Source organism: Corvus brachyrhynchos, unplaced genomic scaffold (assembly GCF_000691975.1).
Source record: "Corvus brachyrhynchos isolate BGI_N302 unplaced genomic scaffold, ASM69197v1 scaffold227, whole genome shotgun sequence".
Classification (NCBI taxonomy): domain Eukaryota; kingdom Metazoa; phylum Chordata; class Aves; order Passeriformes; family Corvidae; genus Corvus; species Corvus brachyrhynchos.
Genome location: NW_008239290.1, coordinates 242,223 through 254,722, shown reverse-complemented (window position 1 = coordinate 254,722; position 12,500 = coordinate 242,223). Strand labels below are relative to the sequence as shown.

General features: G+C 37.9%; 1 protein-coding gene across 1 annotated transcript in view; it reads right to left on the bottom strand.

The window, feature by feature from the left end:
• Positions 1–12,500, bottom strand: part of ZFHX4 (zinc finger homeobox 4) — a 149,608-nt gene that overhangs the window by 124,499 nt on the left and 12,609 nt on the right. The window lies entirely within an intron of this gene.

Here is a 12,500-nt window from a genome sequence, read left to right as displayed (position 1 = left end):
GAATGTAAACATTTTTCATATGCAATACCCAGGAAGGAGAACACAGAATAAATGATTTATTTTTTTTCCTTTTGTTTCCTTTTCAGCTAGTTTATTTGCTTGGTCTTTATTTCTCCCTAATGACAGCAAGATAATGTAAACTAAGAGTTCTAAACATTGCAGCATCGTCAACACAGGCAGAACTCTTTGAAGGTTCTCATTTTACCAAGTAAATCAGCTTACTACAAATCTTCCTGGTGCAAAAGTCCCCAGCAGGTAGCTGGCTATCCCTGATTAAGCACCAATCACAATTCTTCCCCACACTTTAGTCCCCTCAACGGGCAACGGAACAGAAATTAATATTTACTGCAACCAGTCCCATCATCCTAGGGGACAATTGCATGCACTCAGTTTTTTCGTTGCAAAACGTAATGAACACCATTTCAAATACCATTTTGATATTATCAATCCTGGTGAGTTGCCCATCTCTCAACCACTGCCTCAATCAACATCTCCCCTAGCTTAACAAATCATACGCAAGCACTACTGATGAAAATCCTTCAATCATTTCTTGCGGGCAGGCGTCTTAGACCATAAACTCCCTTTGTTGAGAACAAGATGCACTCTATAAAAGCCATATCAGTGTCTGGCAGCAGGGTAAAAGCACCAGAGAAAAGTCGGGCACACATTGGTTAAAAGTCTGCTTTCCTTCATTTTTTTCCTGAGCCTGCAAGGCTCTACCACTGTAATAGTAGCCTGATTACAGCCTAAGCTACCCCAAGTCCTTGCAGATCTCTCAGTTTGCAGAATGATGGCACTGTACACAACAGCTGAGTACTCTGAAACTTTAGTGTTTATTTTCAGCCTATGATATAGACTCTGCCTTGCTTTTATTCAGGAGGTAAGCAATCTTCATTCCAGTTGTAAGTCAGCACGATAGGTCTCATTAATTTTAGACTAAAGCAGTAACCAATTTATCAGATAAGTTTTCAATTAAGCACAAAAGTTTGATTACATCCTGAAAACTATTGTTTCAGATATCTGAAGCATTACTGTTTTCTACATATTCTCATTTACAAGAAAAGGAAATTTAATTTAAAAATTTTGCGTAGTTGGACAGTGTAAGTTTATATACATAATAGACAGGTGCTGTATCCCTGCATAAAATCACTCAGTGTGATTTTGGGATTAAAAAAAAATCCTTCCCTAGAAAGGCTTCAGTGAAGGTCACTGAGATACTAAGTATGAAGGATAACTGCTTAATTTTTTTTAAGGGTAATCAAATCTAATCTTGTCAGCTACATCAGAGAGAGAAAGTGATCAGTTTAAGATACATCAGAAGATTTGCATAGAATGAAAATGAATCAAAATTAGTTTTGGTATCTGAGATGGCTAAATGACAGCCTAATTGCTCCTGAATCAAACGTCACAAAGCTTGGTGTGTAATTTTAATCACTGATGAGAACCGGGTTAAGTTTGCTCATGGCACACATACAATTTAAAAACCTTTTGAAATAATCTGATCACAATGAGCATGAAAACTTAATAATTCTCTAATTAGTCCAGAGACAAGCATGTTTACCTTCCCATTTGGCAAATCGGCACAAACAGCGTATACATTCTGAAGAAAGCCTACACGTCTAACGCATTCTCCTCCAATGGCCTTATCTACAGATAAAAAGCTGCACAAGGAGAGTTGCACCAGAAAGCAACTCCCAGCCCCTTCCATCTATAGAGGACTGGTATAAATGTCTTCATATTGGTAGCTCTCAACTCTGACACAAAAGGATAAACAATGCTGGTACAAAGTATTTTTACATGTATCCACTCAGCAACTGCACATGTGAGGCTATTTCAGTCACATGTAAACACACATGCAAGCATGAAGACAGGCACCCAGCTGGCACACAACATGCATACAAGAAGCTTTTTGGGCCATTGCACAGAAAAAGAGGCAGTAGTACTTCTGTTTTGTTTTTGATACAGGGATGCCTGAGCAGTAACTCTGTCCTACCCAGTACCATGAAAGGATCACTCAGGTTGAAACCTCTCTAGCAGGTAAAGCTAACTGATAAAGAAGGAGTTAATACAGCAAATGGAATCAGATGCAACTCCCTAGAACTATTATAGCCCTACCTGAGGCTTTCTATTTAACCTCTGCTGCTCAAATCAGGCTTTACCCATACTGCAGCATATTATGGTATCCCACAGCATCACAGGGTCCAGTACACGCACAGAAACAGTTGCCAGTTACAGTCGTGGGCATGCACATTATACTGGGGCCAGATGGCATTTATGAGCAGTAAGTAATTTTAGGCAGATACAAAATGGGTTCTGCAGCGTAGCATCTCACCCTTCCCCTTCTTCCCACAGCCCTGTGCTTAACAGTTGTGCTGTTGCAATTTTCTCTTAAAAGATTTAGCAGAAGTAAACTATATTTTTAAACTTTCCATCACATAGTCAGTGAAAAACAAAATCAGCACAGTAACAAGTGTCATAACATCTTTTCTGTTACTTAATCAACATTTTAAAATAAGCTGCACATTTAGAGTTGTCTCCTTATATAACTTCAGTATTAATCAGTACCAAACAATGACATCAGCCCTCTGATCACAATTGTATAAACAAAAGTATATTTCATTCCAATTAAAACAAATACTAAATCGTTGAACTGATGAGCAGCACACAGAGAAACCAAAATGTACATTTCCATACTTGAGCTGTTTACAGTCTTTGTGGCCATGTTTGCTATCAGATAAAGTAGACGAAATCATTATACCTTGATGAGGAATTAAAAATTACTGGCATAATTTACTGATTGTACATAACATATGATGGAGCATGCATCCAGTAGTCTACGGCATCTTCAATATTGAAAAATAAAAAAAAAATCTCCTCCCCAGGGACCTTCTATGAGAGCTATAACAAAGTTTCACAAAGTCATAGATAAAAAAATTTACAAGGACTGCCTCAGAACAAGTATTTTTCCACAAAGTCTCTATAACAGATTTCAAACCTCTTTACAAAAGCAATCACAGTGCAAACCATACAGTATAAAGAAAAACCCCAAAATGGATATATATTAAGCACGTATCTGTATAGCCTTAAGACATCAAGAAAAAATCAAATCTCTGCCAATGGTATCAGCTGAGTTCACAGAAATACATACCTGCCGCTCTGCTCAGTGTTTAAAGTTCTCTCAGTAATTCACGAGGCCACCAACTTTGATCATATAAATCCTTTTCTTGGAACTAATGGCCAATATACAGAAAACCTTAAATTGCTAACCTCTGCTTTCCTCCTGGAGAAACTGTGCTCTAAACTCTGCTCAGCTAAATTACAAAAACCCACCTACAGCCAGATTTGCTAATGAAAAGGGGGTGCTTTCTGAACAATAGGAGAATTCCTCTGCATTTAAAATGCAGAGTTCCCATTAGAACAAAGAATCACAAATGCCAGTTTTACCTCTGTTTTTTAATTGAGATTGTCCCAGCCCTCTTCTACGGTCCAGTGAGACAGTGTTTGTGAAATGATTAAAAAGAACGTGATCTGATCAAGAGGATGGAATAATGGGAAAGGAATGCTAGGTTAGCCACAGTGCTAAGTGCTGGGAAAGAAGACCAAGAGGCTTCTTAGCCTATTGTTTTTATTCCCATCTGCTTTTTAGCCATCTCATAACACTTTTGATTCTTTATTTACTCTGGTAAAAATGGGTTAAAAGTTGCACACTTGCCTCTGAATTTGGTAACAAGTTAAAGAACTCTTTTGCAAAAAAAAAGGAAAAAAGAAAAGGAAAGGAAAAAGAAAATAAATAAAAATCCCTGAATTATATCAAGTTTCCAAAAGGTCATCACTGTCTCTGCTGTGGCCTTTTCCCCATACCAAATCCTCTATCAATATGTCATAGTGAGTTAGGCAAAGACAAAAGAGAGGCTCAGTGTGAAAACTGCACATATATCTAATCCTGACAAAGCAATGAATAGGCCTTCACAAGTATAATTATACTTGTTTATTTGTTGCCACGTACAGAGGACTGATGAAAAAATCCATCAAAGTGGTATTATGCAGACACCAAGAGCTTCTTTTCTTTGGTTGCTAAAGCCACATTGAGGCTTAAATTCCTTATTGTTAAATTCAGAAGAAAGAAGAAAAAAAAAAAGATTTTGGTTGGACTTTTTTGCATCAATTGCTGACAGATCCTTTGTGTATAGCGCTGTATTATTAGATGCATTAGCTAGAAACTTGCTCACACTGCTTCTAGTTTTAGCCTATGCTGCAATCCATAATTATAAACTACTGTACACAGTACCTTTTAACAGGGTGTGGTAGGCACTTAGCTGACCACAAGTTGAACAGATTTTAAATTGCCCATTTTCCCACAATCACTTGTTTGAAATATCCAAATACAGGTAAGCTACCTGTCCAATAACGACTAAGGATATTTTCTTTTCCTGAAGCTTAAAGCTTCCAGGAAAGAGAAGATGGGTCACTGTAATGCAGAGGTGTCTTTCATTTCAGCCTGTTCGGTGCAAAAGATACACAGCAGTTTATCTTCCTGAACAGAAAGCCATCTAGACATTTATCAGAAACTTGGGCCCAGTGTAGTAGAGAAAAACAAACACACCAGTCCCTTTCTCCCCAAGCAAACAAAAAACATTCTAAGAAACAATAGCTTGAGACAAATGAAAGTGTTAGAGTGGTTGATGATATGAAGAAAAATACTTTTCAGACTGAACTATTAAGTAGCCATTAAACTCTAATAGATCTTATATCAAATAACTTAACAAAAGCACATTTTGGGTGGAGGGGGAAAAAAGAGCCAAATAAGCTTTTTCTTATGGGCTAGAAATATATCAAAGTAAAAGCAATCTGCATAGTTAATGTCTTTGTGAGCTTTCCAATTTAAAACAGAAAAGCTGTAATTTTTCTTTGCTGGCAATCTGGAAACACTCTGGAGTTAATTACAGCTGATTCGAAGTGAACCACACAAACAAAGACCAGTCTATGTCCAGACAATTATACTGCATTAACCAGCTTAGAGCTTCCTGCTTATGTTTCAGGGCTCTTCTATTACACCCTTCTACCTTCCCAGCACGATAGAAAATGCTTCTGCAAGAAGGAATTAATGAAGAGAACTGCAAAAGAATGTGTGACGACCTCTCCTGACACGGCAAAAACTTTCCGCCCATGTCACGACAAAGGGGAGAAGGTAATTAAGTTTGAATAGAGGGATGTAACGAAATATATTATGCATCTAAAACAGTACACTGAAAGGACAAGAGGGGGGATGGAAAAGTTTGCAAAAGACAAACTTGAGTGTACTGTTCAACTCGATTATTTTCTCTCATGTTCCTCTTATCCACAAAGGCTAATACTGAACATCACTCCAGCTGATTTTTAAACTCTTACAATGAAATCTCCTGAGGCTGATCAGCTCTCCTTCACTGTCAGGATAGGATTTGCCTCTTTGTTTTCTATCCTAAGGAGCAACGGGAAAGTGTACACAATGGCCATAACGCTATTATAGGCTTTGGAATTTTTAATTTAATTGTAATGGTGAAGAACTGTTGCATTACTCTCCTGTCTTCTTTCCACAGCTTTAATGAAACCACTGCAGCTGTTCTCCTTTTAAAAGCAAGATCAGCAATCCCAGCTTGACAAAGCTACTGTGCAATATGTTTCTTTTGTTGTTGTTTGGTTTTGTTGTTTTAGGAAAATGTTGTAATCATTATGCAAGATAGGCCTGTGTCTTAGGCTACTTCTGCAAACAAATTTGGCTGCTTTTTTTTTTTCCAGCCACCCTAGTTTGCATGTATTTGTTCTAACTGAATATTAATAGCTCACATTGGTGTGAGACAAGAACATGAACTGTAATTATCCTTCTAATTCTCGCTTTCATACCATATTTCTACTACTCCACCTGACACAGGTTCTGAAGTGATTACTTCATTAGTGATGAAGAATGGCCTAATCAGGTAAAGTATTGCTAGAAAACTCTTGTTTGCCAATACTAGGAGCAAGCACCAACTTCTTGCCTTTCTTTCTTTATGGAGAAAGGTGCATCTGAATGATAGTGACCCAGTGAACATTAGAGCATTAATCACCTCCCTTTGTCTCATCTATGCAAAGTAGGATTAGAGTTAAAATGATGACTGCTTAATCCCTTTGATTTTCTTTTACTAAATAAATATTAATCTACAAATCAATCAGATCCTGTATTATAACACACACAATATACACTACGAAAGGTTATGTAAATTACACTCAATTTTACAAGCATGCCATTAATGCAAAGAGCCCCCATGCTTTCCCTTTTCACTCCCCAAACCCCGATTAAATTTGGAAGTTCAAGTTAATAATCCCACTAAATATAAAGCTTAACTATTGAATCCATATTCCTTTTTCCTTTAAAGAACTTCACTGCATCAATCATTTTAGGAATTAATAAATCATATTTACTGTGTTTATTCATATGTCAATACACCCTATCTGTAAAGCTTTCACTATTTAATCTCTTTAACTCTGACCAAAGTTAGTTTACATTAGATGTTGCTTTAAACTCACATGGAACTAAATTAAATAAAAGCAGCTAGAAAATTAATCCTAATTATCTTCATGAAACATAATGCTGCCTGGATCCGTCACCTGTTCTCACACACTAAGAAAGAGATCATTTGCATTCACAGCTCTTAAGAAAAAATTACAGAAATATAGATTTTGCTTCATTAAACTTAACTCTAATTTAGCAAAAATGTAATATTAACATAAGTAAGTATACTAAAAATACTTTAATGATATAAAATAGAGCAGTATAATCTTCTAAAGTGTGAATTATAACAAGCTTTGTGATTTTACTGAAGTCTGGATGTGTCCTCTGTCAGCATATTTGGAAGGTAAGAATGGATTGCAAAAGTAACAAATAATGACCAGGGAGTCAGAGTGGCTCTATAGTATTCACCTAATCTCTTTGTTGCCTCAAAACAAACTGTGAAATAAATATTACAGTACTTTTTTGCTTTCATGCTAAAAATGCTGCAATCATCTTTCTAAAAGTTACCATGAGGCAGGTAGTCAAGCAAACAGTCCAGGTCTTGGGGAGATACCACAACTCCAGATAAGTTCAGAAAGAGTCTTGATGAAAACAAAATATAAAGAATCTTGCTTTTGAGCAGATTTACAAGACTGCAAGACTCTTCTAATTATGAATCTGGAATGAAAAAAAAAATCTGTGGTATTGTAAATCATGTTAAACATTTAAATATTACTCTCTATTAAAGTCAGCCTGGTCAGTGAAAATACAGGACGTTTTTTAAACAATTTAGGTATCAATAAAGCACTTTTTTTCTAGAATATTATCATGGCAAATTTGTTTTGTATTGCCAAGATCAGCTGGGCATTTTGTTTTTATTATGCATAGTCTTTTGTCATTTTTTTGTTCTGCAAGTTAATTTGACTGCTGTGCATAAGTGAAGTGAGCAATTCAGTAATTAACTTTGGTGTTTTAAAATGTATGAACTTTAATTAGATTTCATTATAAACAAACAAATGTCAACCATAATTATAAGTTCCTTGGTTTAACCACATATTATCCCTTTTCAAACAAACTTGATGTCAGACAAATTAAAATCAAGCAGCCAGCAATTTTGAGTTGAATTTTACATGATCTGCCAGTAACCTGATTACTTTAACTTCAATATCATTACAGGAAAAGTATTTCAAGAAAAATAATTACAAGAATTCCAACAGGAGACAAGCTTAATTGTATTGATTCAAAAGATGCATGTATATAGGAACCATGCTGGAGGAATAATGTTATCTTAAATCTACAGTTACTATTAAAATTATATTGTCTGGCATGAAAAAGGCAATTTGAGATCAGTGTCTGGAAAAGCAGAGATACAAAACTAACTGAAATAATTATCTTTTCACCATTATACTTTAAGCAACAAAATATCAATGAGGAACAACTTCAAGGCATGAAGGTTTGCAGGTTTATTTACTGACTGGTGTATCTATTAGTACCAGGAACAAGTGGAGCTGTCAGGACATAATGAAGGTAAATGATTAGTTAGCACAGAGACTGAGCTCTTCTTCAATGCAATAAGAGTTAATTAAAGTTTACCACCAAACATCAACCAAAGCAGGATGTTGATCAGGTTTCAGCATTAAGTGCAAACAGACAATGGTTGGCAGCAATTAGTGCAGCTATCAAATGACATGCAATTATAATTATACATTTAAAACAGCTAAAGGCTTGTGGAAGGGAGGGAAGAATCCCATCAGCTTCTTTGACTATGTACAGTCAAAGTGCAGGAAACAGGTATCAGATGTATCGCTTCAATATTGTAAATCAATAGAATTAAACAAAAAAAAAAAGGTTGTACAAGCACATTATCTGAAAAAGGACAATCCACTGTACATGAAATGGAAGAAATCTGCAGGCAACTCCTAACAAAGATAAGTACTAGTTAGATTAAATAAATTACTTTAGTGCTGCCACTCACACTGACACGCATAAACAGGGAAGTGTTTGGGGTTTAAAGACTGGTGGCTGCAGCTTTACTACACATTTTTATGCCAGACTCAAGGTTACATGGTATCTTTAGTCCCTGTGGCCACATTCACAGCATGAGAAGGCCCAGAAGGACCCTGGGCCCGAAGCCCATGACCACAAGAGCTGGTTTCACATGCTAGCTGCAAGCCTGCTGCGAGGAAGCCTGGGCTTACCAGAGGCAATTGCCTGGTACCTGAGCCACAGCCTAAGGCTCTGCCACACATCCCCTCCTCTCCTTCCCCTCCAATCAGCATGTGAGCCAGTTCTGCCTGTTCCCAAACTTATGCCCAAGTTTAGGGAAAGCAAAAGGAAGCGAGAGATTTCCACCATGGACAAACGCTGTGCATCGCACAGTAGCGATGCAGATGCACGAATAGTGCAGAGCGCAGCGCAGGCCGGTGCTGCCACCGCCATGCGCTGCTCCCGTTCGAAGGCCTTGCGGAACGGTGGCAGCAACCAGATCAGTGATACAATAGAGGCGGTAACAGTTTTCTTCTCAGTTTCCCAGTAAAACCAGAGGAAATATTATAAACTTGCATCAGCACCTTTAATAGCAACACCAAACAAAGGAAAAACTGCTCTCCGCCCAGTGCTGACTAAAACACCCCCAGTTCTGCAGTATCAAACACACGGGACATACAGCAAAGCAGGTAAATAGCCATTATTAACTGGTGTAGGCCGACAGACAATTAGCTACACACATCCAGTATCCAGACAATTCTCAGTAACTGCTCTGTGCACTGGAGATGGAATAATTCACTCCCACTCACTCCTCTTGGGCTGGCATAGTGCAGCTAACGGGATTACCTGTAAGCACCTACACTGTTCCACATCAGCTGAATAGGTCTGACAACTAGGATCCCCACCTCACAGAAATTAAGATCTCTTCAGCATTTTTATGGACAACACAGAGGGAAAAGCACCCTGTTCTTCCTAGGTATGTAACAGGAAGCAAGACAAAGCTTTCCAGAAGACAAGTAGCAAGTTTCCAAGAAAGCTAAGCTGTGACAAATTAAAACCTGATGATGAGAGGAGCAAAGGGGTTAGACAGTGGGATTCATTGCTGAAGGATACCACTGAAATCATGAATGTACCAAGGTTAAAAAAAAAATAATGGAAACTCACTGCCAAAATTATCCAGAGTTATTGTAATGGATGTGAACAAAACAAAACCAAAAATATAAATGGTAAGGGATATTAAATCTTGTTTTTCAGAGGTCTAAAAAATTTGCATTTGCAACCTTGCCAAGGCAGGCATATACAATAGGTTATCCACGTCTGCCTACTGTGATATTCTTCAGAAGCATTTTGCACAGACTAGTCAAAGAGAGAAAAGGCTGGCCACCACAGAATCCCAGTTTGGCAATCAGTATGTTTTTATATTATGAATTACCCCCTGAGTAAAGAAGTGTCTACAGCAGGGAGACTATCCTCATATTTTATTTGTATTAACCCATGCAAAAAGATCATCAGCATCAGTTCATATTTAAATGTGGCAATAATTTCCACTGTGTCAAATTCAGTAAACCTTCTTTTAAGATTGTAAACACCGTATTTTTTTAATGCACTTTTTTTTTTTTATTTTAGAAGGAAACACATGTACATATGCAAAATGCATTAAGATGGGTTTTGTTAGTATGTTGGCTACTAGTTGTGATTTTCACTGGAATGTGCACACGTTCACATTGCTAAAATTATTTTAATAAAATGCTTTACTGCTTTTCATAGCTCCTGGGCTGAAGCCTAGAGCAGTTCTACAGATTTTTTTTTCCCTAACAAACCTCATTTTCCCAACTAATTCTGTTATGCTAGGGATTTGTGCACAGAGTTGGCTAATCCCAGTATTTCCCTAGAGCTGCATCTAAGCTATGGCCCACTCCCAGCACAAAAGTGTCTCCAAAAGCCCTTTCGCCCCCTTCAGCACTGATACACTCATTGGTCCTGACATTTTCACTTCAGCCATGACAAATGAGCTGATGGCTGTGATCAGATTGCACACGAGGACTGCTTTATCAAAGACGTATCATTAACTCTCATCACTGTCTTCCATTATGACTCTTTTGGTCAAATCTGTTGTGAAAATGCAAGTCAGTTTAAAAACATAACCTAAACATAGCAACAAACAAACTTCATTAAAAAGCAGGAAAGAAAACCAGACTCGGACGGGATCAGAAAGAGTCTAGCGTTAACTAAATGTTTCTCTGGGGATTTAAGTAACTGTACTCAACCTCTGCCCCAGTGCAAACATGGCAGTTGACCGTCTTCGAAAGGTCCCTTCCCCCACTGCGGACTGTGAGCACTACTTTGCCTTTTTTAGAGAAACAAAAATATAGCAGCAGCCATCAAATATGTCTAAAACCAAAGTCAACTTTTTTTTCCTTTTTAGTCTCTGAATCACTTCACATTCTGTGTGTCTGCTCTTATCAAAATATGTTTCTCAAATAAATCCCTTAAAGAATATAAAATTTTCATTTGAATCACAGCCACATAATCACACTGTTTTCTGACTCACATTAAAAACACCAACATAAAGCACTGTCTGAAACGGAAATCGCTCAGCTCCCTATGAATACCACAACCTTTTCTGTCAAGTTAGAACCTAAGTTCCAGTTACATGGTTCTTGTTACATCTAGAGGGTTTACAAAGTATATATTTGTTGTAACGTATTCTAGCAATTCATCTGAGAATACACATCTAGCGGAGTCAACTGTAACACAACAGATCTTGGGAATGGAGGTCATGCTTTGAGATAAAGTGCTATTCACTTTTGGACCATGCAAGAAGCTCTTTATTCCTGTTCTTATTGGCATCAGTTCCCCCTTACCAGAGCAAGAACAAAGCCAAGTGCTCGTGTGAGGTTTATGAATAAATCAGAGGTGAGCCACTTTAAGTGCTGCCCATGATTTCCTTGTTGACAGTGAGCACTTAAACAGGCTTCTATGACCAGCAACTCCTGGCAAACCTTAATGGCTCCTAATCTGTACCCTGCTTCATTTCAGGAAAGAAATGACCTACCCCAATTTTTCTCAAGTCTTCACCTTTTGGGCAACTACTGTCCCACCTTTTTAAGAAATTCACATTTGGGAACTGTCCTGTTTCAGTGCCAAGTTTTCACATAACACACAACATAAAAATCACCATTTTCTTCCCTGAAAACAAATGACAGCTAATAAAATATTATTATGCTGTGCAGCCCAAGTAATTCCCAGACAAACCATTACACAATTCAGCGTTTGTTTAAATTGCATAGATTTTTAAATGAACCTAAAAGATATGCAGTATATTTGCCTCCGATTATTAAAATCATGTAAAATATATGCTGAGAGCAGATTCAACCCTTCTGTACAGCTACAGCTGAAATCAGGAATGTTTATAAATCATTACCACTGACTGTGTTTTAAAAATTCAAACAGCCTCAAAATCTATTTTTAAATAATACTAACATTGAAAATCAAACTGATTTCAACAGTAAACTCTGTGCTGGGCCAAACAAATCTGGTCCGGAACACCAGAATCCAGCTGTGGCATGACACTAGGTGTTTCAGTATGTACGTCTTTGATGCACAAAACCACTCAGAGACCTATGCTGTTCAACATTAAAGCTGTATCCTGCATGGAGAATAGATTTCAACATGGAATGAAATCCTTCATTTTTAAGGACTCTTTTCCCTTCGCAACGCCTCTTCTTCCCCCCGCCCCCCCTTTTTGACATGTCACCATCTCCAGATGGCTGAATTGACTCCGTAGTAGCTGAGTTATTGTCAGGCTCCCAGTTTCTGCTATATTTAAATACTAACATTTTTTCACTCTGCTGTCTCTTGTTGCCTTTCCGCCCACTCGGGAAAAAGCTGTGATTTCAGTGAGTGTTCCCCTCGGGGCCAGGGGGCGGCTGCCTGGCAGCGCTGACCTGCCGCTGCTGGAATTGCGGCGGGGGGGGGCGGCGGGGGGGCGCCTCTTTTCTAGAGG